The following is a 6,000-nucleotide window of genomic DNA, read 5'->3' as shown; positions in this document are numbered from 1 at the left end:
GGAAGATTCCAGGCTATGCTGACACCCTGGGGTGGAAGCTGTGAAGCGTTGGGTGTCAGGTTAATCCTGGCTCTGGCTTTCCTTTGTTCAGTCTGGTGAGCCCCCAGAGCCACTCCTATAATGAGCCAGAAAAGAAAGTTACCCCCACCCTACAGAAAACACATGTCCTCCATCCAGGGCTGATATTCCTCCTCCATCCAGGGCCGGTGCTGATATTCATGCAGCCCCATTAGGGGTGGATTCAAACGCTGTTCTAACCATCAGGCTGCTGGTGGGTGTCTAGAAAAAGCTCAGGGCTCATAGGAGCAGGAAACTCCTCCTCACCAAGCTGTGCTCCCCACTTGTAAGCAGCCCAGGCCCCAACTCTATTATTCTTTGGGGGTCACTGAACCAGGTTCAAATGTCCTTATTGTTTGTCTAATAATGTAAGTAGCAAATGATCCAGGGAAGGCAATGGCACCCCACTCCAGTACTCTTGCCTGGAATATCCCATGGACGGAGGAGCCTGGTAGGCTGCAGTCCGTGGGGTCGCTGAGGGTCGGACATGACTAAGAGACTTCACTTTCACTTTTCACTTTCATGCATTAGAGAAGGAAATGGCAACCCACTCCAGTGTTCTTGCCTGGAGAATCCCAGGGATGGGAAAGCCTGGTGGACTGCCATCTATGGGGTCGCACAGAGTCAGACACGACTGAAGTGACTTGCAGCAGCAGCAGCAAAGGATCAGTATCTCAAACTGAGTGTGTTTATCACAGGACTCTTTCCATTTCAAGTAACAAAAGCTCGACTCAAACGAGCTTGAGAAAAAAATGTTCAGAGATGAACCAGCTTCAGGAATGGCTAGATCCAGGCGATCTGACAATGACACGTGGAATCTCTCTCTCCATCCTTTAACTATGCCATTGCCCACGTAAGCTCCATTCCCAAGTAGGGGCAACCCTCAGCTCTTCCTTTAAACACAACAGTGCTGGGGACCCATGGCAGGAACTGCTTGCAGAAGGGAGGCAGGCCCTGGAGAATCCCCATTCGAGTGGCCCCCGTGCTACAATGAGGGGAAAGTCCAGAAATCCCAGGGTCTGTGGGACTTGTGATTACGCAGCTCTGCCCTCCCTGTGTGGCTCAGCATCTTGGAAAAATGAGTAGCAGGGACTGTCTGCTGAAATCCCAACTAGGATGGCCTTGGGGGTCCAGTCTCAGATCTCTCCCTGGGGCAGCCTCTGGGCTCCTTGAGAGTCCAAGGCTGAAATAAGTCCACACCAATCAAACCCTCAGCTGGGGGTCTGGGGGCCCAAATGAGGACAATGTGCTCAGGGCAGTGAGGGGGCTTGAGGGCCCTCCCGGGGCAGCCTCCTCACTGGCCCAGAACTGTCCCACCTGACGCAGACCCCCACCTTTCAGGTGAGCATATGGACAGGTTATGAATGAATGAGACCTCAGGATGGGGGGTCCAGTCTCCCCCAAGCTGGGGACATTGGCCGGAAACTGCCCTGCCCCTGGAGCCACTGTAGGAACAAAGGTGAAAACGTCTGAAAAGCACTAGAGCTCTAAGCTCTCCGTTAAAATAAATGGTGATGATGATGATTAATCTTTCCACTTTATTCCCCATGGTGACTTTGTTCCTCAGGTCCTGCCTGTCCCAGGAACCCCCACGCCTGCAGAGGAACCTGAGCCCCTCAGAGTCCCCTTGCTTATAACAGTGGTTTCCTCTTTGCCGCACAGAATAGGCACTTTCTGAGGCCCAGAACCCAGATCCTGCCCCAGACGACCGCTCACAGTCACCCCACTGCCTGCTCCTGACCCATCCAGAGTCCTAATTTCTTAGTTTCGGGTGCAGCCTAACAAGGCGCTGTCTGAGGGCAGTGGGCAGGGGCCCAGTGTGCTGGGGATCCATCCACCCCCAGGGAAAGCTGGCAGTGTTGCATCCGTCCAGAACATGCCAGTGGGAAGACGTTGGTGACTTTCATTCTCAAGGCCATGGTGCTGGTCTGTGAACCCTGCAGGGTGCAGCTCTGCGGAGAAGCTGCCCCTTATGTGTTCCTGCAGCCCGCCTGCCCACCCTTCTCTGCCCCCCTACTTGCCTCCCATCCTGGGCTCAGGCTGGCGTTGGAGGTGGGTGCCTCTCCCTGAGCCAGGCCCCCTGACGCAGACTGATGTTTACTTCCCTGTTTGCTTTGCCTTGGGTTGGGTTTAGGAATGTTACAAACTGACTGTTTATGCCGCAGATGAAACCTGAGTGACAGTTCCTCTTTCCCACAAATACTTCTGATTATTTCCAAAGTCAATTCCAGACCTCCAGGGGCCTGTGGGTGCAGACCTGTGTGGTTCCAGGCCCCAAGGGAACTTCTTTAACCTCAGGAGACCTCAGTTAACATGTGCTGTGAAATGGGGCCGGGGGAGACCTTCTCTGGGGGATACTGGGAAACATGATGGACTCACACTAAGGCTGACCCTTTTAGTTTTGTGTGTTAAAGATTTATTATTTGTTTTTTTTTTTTTTTAATTTTTTGGTTGTGGTGGGTCTTCACTGCTGCGTGTGGGCTTTCTTCAGTTGCAGTGAGCCAGGGCTACTCTTCATTGCGGTACGCAGGCTTCTCCTTGCGGTGGCTTCTCTCTTGTTGCAGAGCGTGGGCTCTAGGGCGCGCGGGCCTCAGTAGGTGTAGCACGTGGGCTCGATACTTGCGGCTCCTGGGCTCGAGCACACAGGCTTGGTAGTTGTGGCACACCGGCTTCGTTATTCCAAGGCATGTGAGATCTTCCCAGACCACGGATTGAACCGGTGGCCCTTGTGTTGTAAGGCAGATTTTTAACCACTGGACCACTAGGGAAGCCTGAGGATGACTCTTTGGACAAACTCACCTGTAACTTCTCTCGGGGTTTTCGGAGGGTGGAGGAAGGTGGACGCTCCGTGTCTGCCTGACATGCCTCCATCAAGGATGGCTCCTGGGGAGATGCTGCTCTGGGTCTGAGCACCCTGGGATCCAGCCAGCTCAGCCACCTGTGCCCTGTGGAGGGCGGTCGTGAAGACCGGCAGGTTGCTCGTCTAGGCTGATCAGCTTGCCTGGTTTTCAGTTGTAGCACCAAAAGTCCCACGTACTATGTGACACTTCAGTCCTGGCCAAATCAAGACAGTGGGTCATGGAAACTTGGCTTCGTCGTGAGCAGAATGCGGATGGTAATAAGGTTGTTGCGAGGACTTAACAGGATCACGTATGTGAAGTGCATACATTCAGAGAGAGTTGTCAGGTCACCAAGCGAGGCAGAGGGAGAAATCGACATGTGGGTAGTTGGGTGGCCACAGGAGGATGAGGAGGGTCTCAGCTCAGCCTTCATGCCTCCCCTTCCCCCCACCTCCCCAGGCCGCACTTGTGCAGCATTAATTGTGCACCTGCTGCATGTCATATCAGTGCTCTCCATGGAGCAGTTTCTAGTCTGCATAATATTATCCCCATTTTATGGATGAGAAACTGGAGGCACCCAAAGCTAAAGCCGCCTGCCCACAGCAAGTCCTCCAGAGTTGCTCACTCAGGCCTGTCTGATGTCAAAAGCTCTCACTCTTCCCAAGATACTGCACTGCCTCCAGGAGGGAAAGGAGCTTCCAGAATCAAAGTCAGAGATGCCTGGATGGCAAATGCGCTCATGGACCCTGGAACACGCTGACCCCAGTGGAAACCCTTGGGGGCTCAAGGCCATGGGTCTTGGTCTCTTCCTCACACATGCACACCGAGTGGGCGTGTCCTGTGGCTTGTGGGCATGCCTGGGGCTGCCTGGAGCTCACTATTTACCTGACCTCTGATCTCCTCTCTGTCTGTGCCCAAACTGGCGTCTGTTCAAGGCTTGGCTCAGGATTGAAAACCCAGCTCCTGGCACAGACTCAGCTGTCTTTGCCCTGCGCTGACATCTGTTGTCCTGGCTGGCTCTGCCCAGGCTCCCAGAGCTGTCACTGCTGAGACCCTTTCCCCGCAGCCTCTTCCCCCTATCCACCCTCCCCCGCACCTTGCCCTATTCCCGACTCCAACATAGTCCCAGGGAAGAGAACTGGATGAACCTCAGTCCAAAGGGGTAAAGTGAGATTTCTTCAGTTTTCCAGAAATAGTCCTAAACGATTTTTTGTTCAGCTCATTAACTCATGTGAAGTTGTCTAAAGCCAAGTCAACTCAGATTAAGTCCATTCAAGTCAATGTGGATCCAATCAGGCCAAGTTAGCCTACTGGTGCCCACCCTCTTTTCATCCCATTCCTGTATTCATTGAAGCTACTCATGGCGCATGCCTGAGGAGACGCTGGGAGGGTTGCCACAGCCAGGAAAATGGTCCAGAGTCTAGCAGATAGCAGTGGTGCAAAGTGCTTCATCCATAAGTGGGCAGTTTTGAGAAAAAAGAGACCAGGAGCATAGCTCTGGACTTAAATGGTATAGGTTCCCATCTTTGCTTGGAAATTTGCTGACCACATAACATGAGAAAGGGGACTGAGCTAGACTGAGTTTCACCTCCTCCTCTTCTCTGTAAGATGGGAATAATGATGGCACCTAAGGTAGGAGTCAGATAGGGATGAAACAAAAGGCTTCAGAGCAGTACCTGGCCATTGGCAGCAGTGGATCGTGGAAGCCATTGCTGTGCTTATTAACATCATCTTGGTTATTCCTCCACCTCCTCTGGGCAACCCTGTGCTGGGCAAGATGACTCAAGAGATGAGAGGAGGAGCCTTGTCTTCTGGAATCTTGAACTGATTTCCTCTGCCAATCCCACCTTGACGTCAGATAGCTTCAAGTCAGTTCCCTGGCTGACCACAAGTGGTTGGAGGGCAAAATCTTTGCTCAGATATTGTGAGGCAGCAGATCTCCATGACCACACAAGGCCCATCACTCTGACATGCTCAGAGGAACTCCCAGGGGGTGGCGAAATCCTCAGGAGGCGGTTTGAGCCCAACACAAAGGAAGCATTTCCAAACAGAGTGTAGTAAAGGAGGAGAGCCTGGCTCAGGTCCCCAGGGCTGGGAGCGCTCAAGCAGATCAAATCATGGTGGCCCAGAACCTGCTGTCTAACCCATGCTCCACAGCACGTGCTCCAGAACCCTGGCTGACCGAGATTCTCCCCGGCACAGATCCCTGTGTTGTGTCAGGACATTTCTCTCTTCCCTAATCCCAAGACCCCTCTTGGAACGCTTCCCAGGAATGCTCCACAGGCTGATGAGGAGAGCTGTGTGAAGACAGACGGGGTGTGATTCTTTGTTGAGCCACCTGCCATGTGTTTTTACCGTCACTTAACCCCTTGAGCCTGGGTGTCCTCATTCTAATTAAGTGCTAACCTTATAGAGCTGGTGTGTTGGTGTCCTGTGGACACCGTAGCAAGTTACCTCCAACTAAATAGCTTGAAACAACACAGAGGTATTTGCTCACGGTTCTGGGGGCCAGAATGTAACCATAAGGGTTAATTTTGAATCCATACTCAATCTGCTTCTATGACTAACTCTTCTTTTGCCATTTTTGTTATTATAGGCATACATAATGGCCTGCCTCAGGGAGCCCTGCCTGGCCCCCTCTGCCTGACCCTTGGGCTGGAGTGTCTTTGTTTGGCTTACAGGGAGATAGCCTGACCCTGTCCATCTGTGAAGGGCTATAAGGAAGTGAAACTCATATATCCTCCTGCTTGAGGATTTTGCAAGAATTAAATTGGTCTTTTTACTTTGTATCCTCACCTCCCCCCATCTGTGATCCACAACAGAACCTGGTGTCCTCGACCAGACAAGATGGTTATTTTGAGGCACTAGCCTGCCATCTTCTCAGTCAGCTATCTCTTCCTTGTCCACGATCAAGGTGTCAGCAGGGGTGCCTCTTCTGAAGCCTCTGAGTGAGTGTGCGAAAGTCGCTTAGTCGTGTCCTACTCTTTACAACCCCATGGACTGTAGCCTGCCAGGCTCTTCTGTCCATGGAATTCTCCAGGCCAGAATACTGCAGTGGATACCAGTTCTTTTCTCCAGGGCATCTTCCTGACCTAGGGATCAA

This window comes from Ovis canadensis, chromosome 13, assembly GCF_042477335.2.
Source record: "Ovis canadensis isolate MfBH-ARS-UI-01 breed Bighorn chromosome 13, ARS-UI_OviCan_v2, whole genome shotgun sequence".
NCBI classification, from domain to species: domain Eukaryota; kingdom Metazoa; phylum Chordata; class Mammalia; order Artiodactyla; family Bovidae; genus Ovis; species Ovis canadensis.
Note: the sequence above shows the minus strand (reverse complement) of the source record.